The sequence below is a fragment of the Chiloscyllium punctatum genome, chromosome 36 (assembly GCF_047496795.1).
Source record: "Chiloscyllium punctatum isolate Juve2018m chromosome 36, sChiPun1.3, whole genome shotgun sequence".
Classification (NCBI taxonomy): Eukaryota; Metazoa; Chordata; class Chondrichthyes; order Orectolobiformes; family Hemiscylliidae; genus Chiloscyllium; species Chiloscyllium punctatum.
In genome coordinates, this window is record NC_092774.1 from 67523829 (window position 1) to 67540682 (window position 16854).

Genomic DNA, 16854 nt, shown 5'->3' on the forward strand with positions numbered 1-16854 from the left:
TCATATTCTCTTCAATGTGTACAGTCAATTCATCCACTTTTGTTACAATGCAGCACACATTCAGACATACAGTCTTCGGTTTAGATTGTTGTGATCTTTTCAATCCAGTTTTGATTGTTAGGACATTTACTCTCCTTGTCCCTTTCTATCATTCTCTAATGTTCACTTTCCACATCATTACATTGCTCACCTGCCTTGATTTGAATTGACCGTGAGAAATGCAGGTTTATACATTCACAGGAATAGAAACAGGAGTAGGCCATTTGGCCCATTGAGCCTACTCCACTATTCATAAAGATCATGGATGACCTATCCATCGTCTCAGCTCCACTTATCTGCACTATCCCGATTGCCCTAAATTCCTCCTTTGCAAAATCCCGTCGAACTGTGTCTTGAATATGGCTACTTCTCTTGCTTCCTTGGGCAAGGAATTCCATGGCTTCACCACTCTCTGGGAAAAGCAATTTCTCCACCTCTATCTCCTCCACTCCCTCTAATCTTGTGACCTAGTCTCACCCACCAGCAGAAATGACTAGATAAACTGGGGCTGCGTGGCATGCTCTTTGGATGGGTCAGTATGGATTTGATGGGATGAATGGCCGGTTTCCACACAGGAGGGCTTCTATGAATAACCGCAGTTGTGTTTGCCCCAGATCATAAACCCAGAATCTCCCACCTTCTACAAATGGAAAGACAAGTCCCACCCTGCGCTCTTGTGTGTGTGTTATCTAACTGCTTAATAATTTCCAGTGAATACAGCTCACACCTGCTGCTGCTGCCAGTAACCTTTACAATGTTAATGAAATAATGCAATACCTGCAGTACTGAAAATCGTAAGGCTTCTAATGAAACCAGTTACTGATTCACTGTTCCTTCTGATGTATAGTATTGGAAATATAATGGTAGAGGCTGAATGCAATGAGCAGTTTAAAACAAAAACCCACCTAACCCTTCACTCGGCTCAGGACGCTTTACTTAAAACACTTCTTCCTCACATTTCAACAACTTCCCATTTTCCACCAAAATCCCAGATGAACTCATTCACTCAACTGCTGTCTCACAAATGAAAGATTTCATTGTAGCTTCTGCTCCCAGTAAGGGCAAAACATCTTTGAAAGTTGCTCTGAAAGTCCAGTCTTCACAACGACATTTCTGCTTTCCTTCAGTTGAAATTGTCTGTGCGGACCAGATATTCCGAATTAACATAGTCCCATTTGTCAGGACTTAGCCTGTATCCCTCTCAATTCACCCTACTACCAGATGCCTTTTAAAATATTGTAATTATACCAGCCTCCACCACTTCTTCTGGCAGCTCATTCCATGCTCGATTCACCCTCGGTGTGAGATAGTTGTCCATAAGGTTCCTTTTAAATATTTCCCCTCTCACCTCAAACCTATACCCTCTAGTTTTGGACTCCCCTACTATGTGGAAAAGTTCTTGGCTATTCACCCTATCCATGCTCCTTATGAACTTCTATAAAGTCACCTCTCAGCCTCCAATGCTCCAGGAAAAACAGCCCCGACCTATTTAGCCTCTCCATATAGCTCAAACCCTCCAACTCTGGCAGTAGCCTTGTAAATCTTTGAACCTCTTTCAAAGATTCACAACACTTTTCCTGTAGCAGGGTAACCAGAACTGAACGCAGTATTCCAAAAGTGGCCTAATCAATGTCCTGTACAGGGGCAACATGACCTCCCAACATCTGCACGGAAATGCACTGACTTATAAAAGCAACCAAAACATACTACATTCTTCGCTAGCCTGTCTACCTGCGACTCCACTTTCAAGAAAATATGAAGCAGCACTCCAAGTTATCTTTATTCAACAACACGCCCCATTAACTTTGCAGATCCTGCCCTGATAAACTGAGGACTGCAGATGCTGGAGATCAGAGCTGAAAATGTGTTGCAGGAAAAGCGCAGCAGGTCAGGCAGCATCCAAGGAGCAGGAGAATCGACGTTTCGGGCATCAGCCCTTCTTCAGGAATGAGGAAAGTGTGTCCAGCAGGCTAAGATAAAAGGTAGGGAGGAGGGACTTTGGGGTGGGGCGTTGGGAATGCGATAGGTGGAGGGAGGTCAAGTTAAGGGTGATAGGCTGGAGTAGGTTGGGGGCAAAGAGGTTAGGAAGAAGATTGCAGGTTAGGAAGGCGGTGCTGAGTTCGAGGGATTTGACTGAGACAAGGTGGGGGGAGGGGAAATGAGGAAACTGGAGAAATCTGAGTTCATCCCTTGTGGTTGGAGGGTTCCCAGGTGGAAGATGAGGTGGTCTTCCTCCAACCGTCATGTTGCCATGGTCTGGCGATGAAGGAGTCCAAGGACCTGCATGTCCTTGGTGGAGTGGGAGGGGGAGTTGAAGTGTTGCGCTACGGGGTGGTTGGGTTGGTTGGTCCGGGAGTCCCAGAGGTGTTCTCTGAAACATTCCGCAAGTAGGCGGCCTGTCTCCCCAATATAGAGGAGGCCACATCGGGTGCAGCGGATGCAATAGATAATGTGTGTGGAGGTGCAGGTGAATTTGTGGCAGATATGGAAGTGTCCTTTGGGGCCGTGGAGGGATGTAAAGGGGGAGGTGTGGGTGCAAGTCTTGCATTTCTTGCGGTTGCAGGGGAAGGTGCCAGGAGTGGAGGTTGGGTTGGTGGGGGGAGTGGACCTGACGAGGGAGTCACGGAGGGACTGGCCTTTTCGGAACGCTGATAGGGGAGGGGAGGGAAATATGTCCCTGGTGGTGGGGTCCATTGGAGGTGGCAGAAATGACGGCGGATGATACGCTGGACATGGAGGTTGGTGGGGTGGTAGGTGAGGACCAGTGGGGTTCTGTCCTGGTGGCGGTTGGAGGGGCGGAGCTCAAGGGCGGAGGAGTGGGAAGTGGAAGAGATGCGGTGGAGGGCATTGTCGACTACGTCTGCGGGGAAATTGCGGTCCTTGAAGAAGGAGGCCATCTGGGTGGTACGGTTTTGGAACTGGTCCTCCTGGGAGCAGATGCGGCGGAGAAGAAGGAATTGGGAATATGAGATGGCGTTTTACAGGGGGCAGGGTGGGAGGAGGTGTCGTCTAGGTAGCTGTGGGAGTCGGACGGTTTATAGTAAATGTCCATGTCGATTCGGTCACCCGAGATGGAAATGGAAAGGTCGAGGAAGGGGAGGGAGGAGTCTGAGACTATCCAGGTGAATTTGAGGACGGGGTGGAAAGTGTTGGTAAAACTACACTGTTGGCAGCTACACTGGTCCCACACCCCATCTTTTCCTCCGCTACATCGATGACAGTATCGGCGCTGCCTCGTGCTCCCACGAGGAGGTTGAACAGTTCATCCACCTGGGAAATGAAGCTGTCAGTGTGGTTCATTATTGATGGGCCGAGTGGTGAATCCGATGGAGATGAAATCCATTGCGGTTTCCCCACGCAGGTGTGAACCCTGCCGACTACATTTGAGAAACGGCGTCAAAAAGAAATAGAGATTGCTCCACGGTTTTTTACGATGCAAGTCAGTGGAGGAGTTGAAATATTTCAATCACATTGGGGCTGGTCGGAAATCTGCAACCCCACTGCTTGTCAGGGTGGTACAAGCAGATACCCACAGAGTTGCTTTTGAGGCGATGAACCAAGTATTTGGAAATGAGATGAGAACAGTGAGGGGCGTGAAGTCGTGATCGAAGTTAAGCAGGCACCTGATGATTAATGTGTTTTCTTTGCCAGTGAAAGATACTGCTTCACAAAGTTGGGACTATGGAAGGGAAGCAGTGACGGTGATTATCTTTGGCTGTTCACCTTGTGAATGTTCCCATTGCTGCGCATGTCCGTGTTAACGTCAGAACCCTGCAGCATGGCGGCGTCAGGTCCGCACAGTCACAGGGGCGCAATGGATGACGCATCTGACTCCACCTACCTGTTTGAAATGCAGCTGACAGCTTCTTCACACACCCCAATTAATCTTTCTCATTGTCCTGAAGCGGGCATACGGTTTGAATTCCTGATCTGCAGGAACGAGACTCTTTTCACTGTCTCGCGTCAGTAAATGTCCCTGAGAACATCAGAGTCAAGTCACAGCGCTGTCAGAGGAGGGGTAGCTGAAAGAGACCCACACGCTGCTCATGGGCACATTTCACTTTCCTCAACTCACCGCCCCAACCACTGCGGATCCTGGGAGTGGAAAGGGAACAAACACCAAAGCCCACGCACAACTTTGTAAATCTTCAAGAAATAAGAAAACTGTTCATCCCTTCGGATCTTCCATCCTGGGCTAATAGCGTTGAGTTTAAATGGCTGTCCAGTCAGTGCCGATTCGTTTTGGCTGAAAAAAAATCTTCCTTATCTCATCCCAGCATTTCTTGCCACAGAGAACTGTGAGGCAGAGTTCATGTATATATTTCCTTGTATGATATTTTGTAAATAACATTCGTTTGCTGGGCGTTTGTATCGGGTATTTCAGGTTCATTAGCCGCTGTTTAAGTTGTGTTGGTAAGTTTGTGGGCGACCATGATGCTGAGAGGGTTGAGTTGTCTGGACATCATTTCCCAGATGACTTTAATGTAAATTAATGTGGCTAGGGTTTCTGCAGACGTTGTGTCTACTTGTGTCAGTTTGTTGATGTGAAATCGGCACACTGGGTTTATTGGGAGGCAAAAGTGAGGACTGCAGATACTGGAAACCAGAGTTTAGATCAGAGTGGTACTGGAAAAGCACAGCAGGTCAGACAGCTTCCGAGGAGCAGGAAAATCGACATTTCGGGCAAAAGCCCTTCATCAGGAATAAAGGCAGGACGCCTCCAGGGTAGAGAGATAAATTGGGGGTTGCTGGGCCGAAGGTAGCAAGGAGGACAATAGGTGAATGGGGGTGGGGACGTAGGTGACAGGTCAGAGAGGAGGGTGGAACGGATAGGTGAGAAGGGAGATTGGCAGGTAGGACAGGTCATGAGGATAACGCTGAGCTGGAAGGTTGGAACTGAGGTAATGTGGGGGAGGGGAAATGTGGAAACTGCTGAGGTCCCCATTGATGGCCTGTGGTTGAATTTATCTGACGTGGTCTCGTGGTTAGGCTTCGGAGCTCTTACCGCCGCTGTCTGGTTCGATTCCCCGTCAGGGAAGCAATTTTCGGGGGGTTTATAGGTTGCCCGTTCTTCTTAAATGCGCTGCACAGTTATTTATTGATCTTCGTAGTTCCTGGGTGCTCCAGTGTGTCGCGGCTCGTTGAGATACTGTCCTGATTCAGATTTGATTGTATGTGTAGGGATGATTGCTTCTGTGGTTCAGTTCTTGGTTCGCGTGCGTTGTTTTCCTGTGGATGCTGTTTTGAATTTACCATTGACTGTTCGCACGACTGTGACATCTAGAAATGGCACTTTGTTGTTGTTCTCCTCTTTTGTGAATTTTATGCCAGTGAGGAGATTGTTGATGGTGTTGTATGTTTCCTCTAATTTGTTTCATTTTCTGATGACAGAAGTGTCATTGCTGTAGCGGACACAAAGTTTGGGTTGGATCGTCGAAAGGGCTGTTTGTTCGAGTCTCTGCATTATTGCTTCTGCTAGGAATCCTAATACCGGTGGTTTCATGGGTATTTCGTTGATTTGTTTGTCGGGCTTGTTACTGGATATGAATTGGGTGGTAAGGCACAGTTCCACGAGGTTGACAGTTTTATCTTTGCTGATAAAGTTGGTGCTGTGTTTGTATCTTTGGTTCTTCGAGTAGTGTCTTCAGTTTTCTTTGGCCACGTTGATGTTAATGGATTGAAAAGGGCTGTTATGTCAAAGGACATCATTATTCCATCCTCTTCTATCTTTGTGTCTTTGGTGTTCAGGAATTCTTGGATGGAGTAAATGGAGTGGGGTGAATCTTCGTTTTGGTGTTTTAGTCTTCAGTAGAGGCCTTTGACCACTCTGTATATTGGTGTTCCAAGTAGTAAGACTATGGCCTGAGGGGGTATCCTGGTTTGAAGAGGAGGAGAACAACAACAAAGTGCCATTCCTAGATGTCACAGTTGAGCGAACAGTCAATGGGGAACTTCAAACTAGCATCTGCAGAAAAACAACACACACAAACCAAATACTTAACCACAGAAGCAATCATCCCAACACCCACAAACGAGGCTGCATCAGGACATTATTTAAACGAGCCACTACACATTGCAGCACAGAGGAACTGCGAAGAGCCGAAAAGAAATACGCATATGTACTCAAGAAGAACGAACACCCAATCAACCCAGTCCGCCGATTTCTCATTGATGCTTGCAAGCTGACTCTCAAAAATTCGATTTTTCCCTCCATTCTTTCCTGTTTGTTTTTTGTGGGTTTTTAAAGCTTTCGTAATCCTCTGACTGAGATGGGAAGTTATGTTGTGGCTGCACAGGACATTGGTTAGACCAGTTTTGGAATATTGTGTGCAATTCTGGTCTCCCTTCTATCAGAAGGATATTGTGACATTTGAAAGGGTTCTGAAGCACCAATGGATCCACAGAGGGGAAGAGGCTCTTCTGCTGCCCTGAGTGTGGGAAGGCCTTCAGTGATTCCTCTGCCCTGCTGACGCACCAGTTGGTCCACACCAGGGATGGCCGTTACCCGGCCCCAAGTGCGAGATGGCCTTCAGCAGTTCTTCCCACCTGCTGAGACACCAGAGGGTCCAGACTGAGGAGAGGCCGTTCTTCTGCCCCGAGTGCAGGAAGGGCTTTGCTCTTTCTTCCGACCTGATGGCCCATTGGTGATTCCACATCACGGAGAGGTCGTTCAGTTGCCCAAAGTGCAGGAAGGCCATCAGCAATTCCTCAGCCCTGCTGAGGCATGACTCCATTCACATCAGGGAGAAGCCGTTCTCCTGCCCCGAGTGTGGGAAGAGCTTTACCCGCTCCTCCACACTGCTGAAGCACCAGCTGATCCACCCGGGGAGGGTGGGGGCGGAGGGCGGTGGTGGACCGAGTGAGGTCATTCTGCTGCCCTGAGTGCGAGAAGGCCTTCAACAATTCCTCCGCCTGCTGAAGCACCAGTGTTTCCAACCTGGGGAGAGGCCCTTCAGCTCGCCCGAGTGTGGGAAGAGGTTCATATTTTCCAACAACTTGCGGAAGCACCAGCGGGGGCACCAACGCTCCCAGCTATCAGATCCCACCGGTGACGCTGCCTTGGGTCACCAGCCAGGACTGAACCTCCTGCCAGTTCTGACAGTGGATGCAGTGGGAGAGTAGGTGGGCTGTTTTTGTTTTCTGCTGGACTACAATTGCCTCCCCTACACCTCAGAACCACAACCCCATGGTGGCTCCAAGTAACTTTGAATAGTTCAATCTTGCTGAGCTCACCTCCTCAAAAGTTTCAAATGAATCCCTCTGAGCGATACTATTTAAACATGCTGAGTTGGACAAAGTATCCCATCAAGTTCAACACAAACCCAGAGTTGAAGAAGTCAGAAATCAGAACACCAAGGGGACCAGAGAGATCTAGGGTTGCGGGTTATTAGCTCCTAGAAAATGGAGTCGTGGGTAGACAGGGTGGTGAAGAGGGCTTTTGGCATGCTTGCTTTCATTGGTCAGAGCATTGAGCACAGGAGTTGGGATGTCTTGTTGCAGCTGTCACACATGCCACACAACAACGATAGGCGTGGCCCTGCCCCCCCCCCCCCCCCCCCCCTCTGACTGGCTGTCCCTTTGAATAACTGGGGGAAGATTAGACCCACCTGCCTGTGTTTGGCTCTTATGTACTTATCCAAATAATTTTAAACGTTGTAAAATTACCTGCATCCACCACTTCCTCTGACAGTTCATTCTTCACACGAACCACCTTCAATGTAAAAAACGTTGCCCCCCTCCGTCCTTTTTAAATCTTCTCCCTCTCATCTTAAAAATATACTCCCAAACTTTGAACTCCCCTATCCTTCAGGAAAAGACAGTGTTTATTCACCTTATCTTTGTCCCTCGTGACTTCATAAACCTCCATAACCTCCATCCTCAACCTTCTACACTCCAGTGAAAAAAGTCCCAGCCTATGCCGTGTATAAATCACTCTGGTAACATCATAGTTAAAAAAGGTGAGCTTGAAGAATTGACTGAAAGGGCAGTGACGATTCAACCAGCTGACAGTGGGTCTGAAATCACATGTAGATCAGGTTCGGACAGCAGGAAGCCAGATAAGGTTTTACAACAAACCACAACAGTTTCATCATTAGATTTTTAATGCCAGATTTATATTGAATTCAGACTCCACCAACTGCCGTGGTAGATTTTGAACCCAGGTCCGCAGAACATTACCTGGGTGAATAGTCTGGTGACAATAAAGTCGGCCATCGCCTCCCCTGGACACATTGGCATATTGTGCTTAGAGGTAACAAAAGAGCAAGAGGTTTCAGCAGCTGCTAAGTTGTTGATATTACACAAGGGACATTCAGCACTCTCAGTAATCGCACACACTGAAGCCAGGACCCTGTTTCAGAGGTACTGGCTCGGGAACCATAAGAAATAGGAACAGCAAAATGCCAGTCAACCCTTGAGCCTGCTTCTCCATTCAATAGGATTGTGGCTGATCTGACATTCTCCACATGCACATTCCTGCCCTTTTCCTGTGACATGAAGGCTGTCAACAGAGTTACTTGGATGGGGGAGGGGGGAGCTCAGGTCGAATTTGGGGACGAAAACAATGGCTTCACACTTCACAATATTTAACTAAGGGAATGTTTATAGTTTATACCTAAAATTCATGAAGAAGGGCTCATGCCCGAAACGTGGATTCTCCAGCTCCTTGGATGCTGCCTGACCTGCTGCGTTTTTTCAGCAACACATTTTCAGCTCTGACCTCCAGCATCTGCAGTCCTGACTTTCTCCTAGAGAATCCCATGGATTCTCACAGAGTGACAGAGATGTACAGCAGGTAAACAGACCTTTCGGTCCAACTCGTCCATGCAGCCCAGATATCCTAACCTAATCTAGTCCCATATGCCAGCACTTGGCACAAATCCCCATAAAACCTTCCTATTCATATACAGGTCCAGATGCATTTTTAATGCTGTAATTATACAGCCTCCACCACTTACTCCAGCAGCTCATGCCGTACATGCATCACCCTCTGAGTGAAAAGGTTGCCCCTCAAGTCCCTTCGATATCTTTCCCCTCCTCCCTAAAACTATGCCCTGGACTATGTTCTGGACTCCCCCATCCCAGGGAAAAGAACTTGTCTATTTGCCCTCTCCATATCCCTCATGATTTTATAAACCTCTATAAGGTCACCCCTTAGCCTCCGACTCTCCAGAGAAAACAGTCTATTCAGCCTCGCCCTATAGCTCAACCCTCCAACCCTGGCAACATCCTTGTAAATCTTTTCTGCATATTTTCTAGTTTCACAACATCTTTCCGATAGGAAGCAGACCAAAATTACATGCAATATTCCAAACGTGGCCTGACCAGTGTTCTGTACAGTGGCAACATGAGCTCCCAACATCTATCCTCGATGCTCTGACCAACAAAAGAACGCATACCAAACGCTTTCTAGTCTACCCAATCTGCCTGCGTCTCTACTTTTAAGGAACTATCAACCTGAACTCCAAGGTCTCTTTGCTCAGCAACACTTCCAAGGAACTTACCATTAAGTGTAAAAGTCCTGTTCTGATTTGTTTTTCCAAAATGCAGCACCTCATATTTATCTACATTAACCTCCATCTGCCACTTCTCAGCCCATTGGCCCATCTGATCAACGTCCCGTTGTAATCTGAGATAACCTTCTTTGATGTCAATACACCGCCAATTTTGGTGTCATCTACAAACTTACTAACGATAGCTCCTCCGTTCACATACAAATCATTTATATAATTGACAAAAAGTAGCGGACCCAGCATCGATCCTTGTGATACACCATTGGTCACATGCCTTCAGTCTGAAAAGCAACCCTCCATCACCACCCTCTGTCTTCTTTCTTCTAGCCAGTTCTGCATCCAAATGGCTGGTTGTCCCTGCATGTCATGAGATTGAACATTGCGCACCAGTCTCCCATGAGGAACCTTGATGAACGCCTTCCTGAAGTCCATATAGATCACAACCATCGCTCTTCCCTCATCAATCCACTTTGTACTTCTTCAATAAACTCAATCGTCAGACATGACTTCCCAAGCATAAAGCCATGCTGACTATCCCTAATCAATTCTTGCCTTTCCAAATGCATGTAAACCCTATCTCTCAGGATTCTCTGCAAAACCTTGCCCGTCACGGATGTCTGGCTCACCGGTCTATAGTTCCCTGGCTTTTCCTTACCACCTTTCTTAAATACTAGCACCACGTTAGTCACCCTCTAGCCTTCCGGCACCTCACCTGTGACTATTGATGATACAAATATCTCACTGAGAGGCCCAGCAATCACTTCCCCGTTTTCCCATAGAGTGAAAGGGTACTCCTGATCAGGTCCTTGGGATTTATCCACTTTTATGCATTTCAAGATATCTCGCAATTTCTCATCTGCCATATGGACATTTTTTCAACATGTCACCATCTACTTTCTCACATTCTATATCTTCCAAGCCCTTCTCCACAGTAAACACCGATGCATAATATCCGTTCAGTATTCCCGCCCCCCACCCCGCCACGATCTACTGCAGCTCCACACAAAGGCCGCCTTGCTGATCTTTGAGGGGCCTTATTCTCTCCCTTGTTATCCTTTTGTCCTTAACGTATTTATAAAAAAACCCTTTGGCTTATCCTTAACTCTATTTGCCAAAGCTATCTCATGTCACCTTTTTGCCCTCATGATTTCCCTCTTAAGTATGCTCGTACTGCCTTTATTCTCTTAGGATTCACTCGATCTCTTTGTTGATACCTGACGTATGCATCCTTCTTTATCTTAACCAAAATCTCAATTTCTCTGGTCATCCAGCATGCCCTACACCGACCAGCCTTTCCTTTCACCCTAACAGAAATATACTGTGTGTGGATTCTTGATATCTCATATTTGAAGGCCTCCCATTTTCCAGCAGTCCTTTAACCTGCGAACAACTGCCCCCAATCAGCTTTTGAAACATCTTGCCTCATACTTGAGTCTTCCTCCAATTTAGAACTTCAACTTTTAGATCTGATATATTATTATCAGTCACTATTCTATTGTTAATAGAATTATGGTTGCTGGCCCTTACGTTTTGCACCCTCGCCAGTATGTACATCCTCATCGTGAATGAGAAAATTTCCTTGTACACACTTAACAAATTTCTCTATTTGGTGGATAAGTAAATGGGCAGGAGTTATACCTTGGGTCAACTCTCCCTTCATTCCTATCAACCCTAACCCAATAGTCCAACGGCACTTTACCTTGCAACTGCCGAATGTCTGACACCAGCCCATTTACCTGCTCCCTCCTCACTATCCAAGGGCCCAAACTTACCTTCCCGGTGAAGCAGCACTTTACCTGCTCTTCCCACAACCCAATCTACTGCATTTGCTGCTCACAATGTGGTCTCATCTACAATGGGGAAAACGAAGCCTAAAACTGGGTGACTGCTGCACAGAACATCTACGTTCTGCCCGCAAAAAGAACCTGAACTTCCAGTTGCCTGCCAATTCCACACCCCACCCTGTTCCCTGGCCAACATCTCTGTCTCAGGTTTACTGTAGTGTTCCAGCGAAGTTCAGCACCAGCAGAACGAAGAGCACCGAATATTACACTTGGGGACCACACATCCTCCGGTCCCAATATCGAATTCAATAATTCTAGGGCCTGAAATCCATAGTATCCTCGTCCCTTCCACACACACCAAGCCTTGTTATCACACAGTCTGTCATTACACACTACCTATTATTAGCCACGAACAGTCTCCATTCATCCTCCCACGCAGATCGTTATCAACTCCCTTTCCTGTCCAACAATTCTTCCCTCGCTTTGGGCTCTGTCCTGATCTATCATTTACTGCATCCGTCTTCCTCCCACAATATCTCCTGCATATAAACCAACGTTTTCCCGATCACCATCAGTTCTGTGGAAGGGTCACCGGCAACTCCTGTTTTTTTGTTTCTGATATACAGCATCCGCAGTTCTTTCAGCTTTTTATTGAGGTAGAGTTGGAAATTGTTTCGAGAGACAGAATGAGACGGGGGAGAGACAGAACAGACATGAACTGTTGATCTCCGTTGTTATTCATAACGTAAAATCATTGTAGTACGATCATTTCCCTTAAGCATGGATAGCTGTTCGGGAGCTTCTGGCGCAACGGTAGCGCGTCTGACTCCAGATCGGCCAGTTGCCTGCTCGAATCGCGTCAGGCTCACTGACGTCAGCTTCTTACATTTCAAATCAAGAAAGGAGAACGATCACTCCGGATATCTGCTAAACAACGTCTTCTTTCCGGAAACTTTCGATCTCACGTGAAGCTTTGCTGTCAGTTTGATTTGTGAACACTGTGTCAGGGAGGTGGTGTGCCCATTGTTTGGGTAAATGCTCAGCTCCCCCAGTTCATCACGGGATTTAAACACAGCCGTCTCCCTCTGGGCAGCCGCTTCGTTCAGATGGTGACAGCGCGGTGTGAATAACATAATACCAACACTTTTACAACATTATCCAGAGACTCCCAGCTTTATGTTTCAATCTATCAGGAGAGTGACAGCGAGTTCAGATAGAAATGTTTCCCACCAACAGCAAATTCTTTCCTCTCACTGGACACAGTTAAAATTGTCTTTATTCAACAGAAGGAGCGGAAACTACAGTCTGACGGCCCCTCTCCACATTAACGGTGAGCCTGAATTTTATAAACGGTGTCAGTAAAATCCAATGGTGGACACTGATTTGGTTCAATCGTTTTTTTTTTGCCAAGCGTAATTCACCGAGAGGATTCTGCTGTGTGAAACAGCGGGGGGAATTACTGCAGGGCCTCCTGCGCATGGAACACACCGCAACTGAGGTGTTTCACCTTCAACAGTTTATTCCTATCTCGGAGAAAAGAGGTTTTATGATTCGGATCATAGCAGCCAGACAGAGAACAGGAGAAGAGCACTCAGCCCTTCACAAGCTTGACACCACAGCTGGGTCACCGTGGCCTGTGTATCAGTATGGGATAGTAATCTGCATCTACTGACTGGAAGCACAGCAAATTTGAGTGCTGGTGGGACGATCACACAGGAGAAAACGGCTTCGACCTATCAACTGAGTGGCTCCCAATGTGCAACTCCGCTCACCTCAACTGAATAACTGTCAACAAATTACTCAGTGATTCAAAGGAATACTCCGTTTTGAATCTGCATTGTGGCATGTACCTTCGAGAATGATGTCAGAACACCTTCATTGCTGTGATGGATAATCCTGCTGGGCAGAATATATCCGTTGTCAATTTTCCACGTTCTGTTGGTCCAACTCTGATTTCACTCAGACTCACAAAATGTGTGACAGCGCAGACTGAGGCCATGCAGCCCACCTTAGCTCTGCTGGCTCAACACAATATGTAAATAAGTGTCTCATTGTGTCGCCTTCTCCCTGTAAATCTGCACATTGTTACATTGAACATGCCCACCGAATTCCCTTTTGTGTCCATTGAATCTGCCTCTTTGTCACTGTCAGACAGCGACTTACTGACCCCACTCCCTGTGCGAAAACGGTCTTCCTAATGTCACTTTTACTTATTTTTCTGATGACTAAATCTCTGACAAATCATTCTCGATCTTTTCAGGACTGGAAGCATTTTCACTGCATTATTTCCTCTGTCTAAAACCCTCATGACGTGGAAAACTTCAATCAGACCAGGTGTCAGCCCTCTGTTCTCCAAAGAGAGCTGCCCCAAACTTTCCAATGTCCCATCATTGCTGACATTCCTCAGGACGGTACCATTCACTTCAACCTGTTCAGCGCCGTCTGCAATCACTTCACTTCCCCGCTTCCTGAAGTATCACCCTCAGAATTGAGCGTAATACAGGTGGAGGATTCATTCAGACTCGGATTGCGCGGGCGAAAAATCTGCAATACTTGTTCTCACTTTCACCACGTGTTTCCCTTCGCCGTGTTCACTGCAATGGCAGCTCTGCACCGTCCCTAATTCAGGCAGTCCGATCTTATTTAACGAAGTGGCTTTTTGAGAAAATTCATCGGACATTTTTGCTCAGGTCAATTGAAGGAATCGACTGGGATTGGAATCCGAAACTCTCACACGGCTGCATGTGCTCGAAGACCCAAAGATAGAATCACATTCCAGACTAACGAGCCACCAGCCATGGGTGCAGCCAGCTCCTGAAGCAGCTGAGACTTGCTCAGTACGAAATACATTGTACATTACTCCCAGAAACGCAAGCAGCGAAGAGTTTCAAGAACATCTGCTTCTCAATCTGTCTCCCTGCTCCCAGGACGCTGCTGTTTGTCCCGTCCCCAGGGACCGGGCTCACTCCACTGGTGAATAATTGAACCATTTTGTTTCTACTTGGAAGCTGTGCTGGTGTAAGGCAGAGCCCATTCACTCTTCTGCTCGCTCTCACTATGACGTGAGGCAGGAGAAGTCAGTTACAGTCATGCGTCGGAAATGGGCAATTTTGAACTTGTTCCAAAGGTCTTGTTAACGGAGAGACAGAAAGATGCTGTGCTGTCGGGACAGAGAGAAATGGACACCGGAGACTCTTCCCTCAGGTAAATTGATATGAGTGCATTTTTCTGCAGCCTGCTTGGTGTTCAGAATTTATCTTGACACAGCAATCCTGCAGAAAGTCTTTTATTACACGGGCGTTGGTTTCTTTACTGCAGGAAATGGACTAAAACAGCAAGTCACGTATTTCAACTTCACTGGTTCATTGCCATCTGAGAGAAGAGGTTTCACACGCAATCAGGACACACCGACAGAGAACAGGACAAGACAGCACCATTACACAGGAAAGTCGCTCAAGGAGGGGCTGAGCAATAGCAGAGCACCGTTTCGAACAAAGGACCCCTCGGTTATGGACCCATCACGCTCTCGCTGCCCCACACGGCCCCAACGTGCAACGTGGCTTTCCGCCGATCCCTTCAGCCTTTCGTCTGGCGCGTGGCATGCACGTTCGAGACTGATGTCAAAGATCTTCACTGCTGTCGTCTTATATGGTGTTGCGCAGACGTATGGAGGCTGTGTAAATATAAACTTTTTCTGACTTCCCACATTCTCTTGTGATTTCACTCTGAATAGACGCCATGCGGCCCACCTTCGCTCTGCTGGGTCAACACAGTTAGTAAACGTGGGTCTCTATTCGTATCATTCTCTTGCCTTCTCCATGTAATTCTGCACATTGTTACTTTAAACATGATCACCGAATTCCCGTTTGCGTCTAATGAATCTGCCTCTTTGTCAGTGTCAGTTAGGGATTTACTGACCCCAACCACTCCCTGTACGAAAGCATTCTTCCTAATGTCACTTTCGGTTCTTTTCCTCATGACTTTTAAACTCTGCTGAATCGTTGCCGATCCTTTCAGGCGTGGGAACATTTTGACTACATTACTTTCTGTGTCTCGACTTCGCATGACTTGAAAAGCTTCAATCGGGCCAGATTTCAAACTTCTGTACTCTGAAGAGAGCTGTCCCAAATTTCCAATCGACCCTCATCGCTGACATCCCTCAAACACTGCACCACTCACGTCAACTTATTCAACGCTATCTCCAATCATTTCACTTCGCTGCTTTCTGTCCCATTGGTCCTCCAGGGAGCCCAACCTCGTTTTACGAAGGTGTTTTTTGAGAAAATTAAACAGACACTTTTGCACAACTCATGAAACGCGGGCTCGTCCGGGATTTTATTTCGGGACCTCTCGCACGTTTGCTGGGGAGTACACTGAGGGGGAAGGGAATCCTTTCCCACAGTCCCCACATTTCCACGACTTCCGCATTGGGTGGAGCTTTCCTTGTGTTGCTCTGGGTTTGAAATTACAAACAGAGCGGGGACATCGTCTTTCCCACCGCGAGGGGTGTGATTTTAATTCCCCAATCTGAGAAAATGGTTTGAAGCACTTTTCACAGTCAGCGCACTGAATCTCCCTCACTCGGTATCTCAGTATTCTCCCTGCCACACCAGTGTCCAAAGTCTCTCAAGCAGACAAAAGCAAACATTTCTTCAGGACCACGGGGGCAATGGATGACGTATCTGACTCCACCTACTTGTTTCAACTGCAGCTCACAGCTTCTTCACACATCCCAATGAATCTTTCTCATTGTCATGAAACCGGCGTATCGGTACAATTCCTAATCTGCAGGAATGAGAATCGTTTCACTGTCTCGCGTCAGGAAATGTCCCTGAGAACATCAGAGTCAAGTCACAGCGCTGTCAGAGGAGGGGAAGCTGAAATAGCCCCACACGCTGCTCATGGCCACATTTCACTTTCCCCAACTCACCGCCCCAACCACTGCGGCTCTTGGGAATGGAAAGGGAACAAGCACCAAAACCCAGTCTCAGCTTTGTAAATCTTCAGGAAATAAGAAAACTGTTCATCCCTTCGGGTCTTCCATCCTGGGCAGACAGCGTTGATTTTAAATGGCTGTCCAGTCAGTGTCGATTCGTTTTGGCTGAAAAAATCTTCCTTATCTCATCCCAGCATTTCTTGCCACAGAGAACTGTGCGGCAGAGTTCATGTATATATTTCCTTGTATGGTATTTTGTAAATTACATTCGTTTTCTGGTTGTTTGTATAGGGTATTTCAGGTTCATTAGCCGCTGTTTAAGTGTGTTGGTAGGTTTGTAGGCTACCATGATGCTGAGAGGGTTGAGTTGTCTGGACATCATTTCCCAGATGTCTTTAATGTAAAGTAATGTGGCTAGGGTTTCTGCAGACGTTGTTTCTGCTTGTGTCAGTTTGTTGATGTGAAATCGGCACACTGGGTTTATTGGGTAGGCAAAAGTGAGGACTGCAGATGCTGGAAACCAGAGTTTAGATCAGAATGGTGCTGGAAAAGCACAGCAGGTCAGACAGCTTCCAAGGAGCAG

General features: G+C 47.1%; 1 protein-coding gene across 1 annotated transcript in view; it reads right to left on the bottom strand.

Annotated features, from left to right (window-relative positions):
* LOC140460630 (uncharacterized) overlaps window positions 1–16854 on the bottom strand; it is a 569010-nt gene that overhangs the window by 54070 nt on the left and 498086 nt on the right. The window lies entirely within an intron of this gene.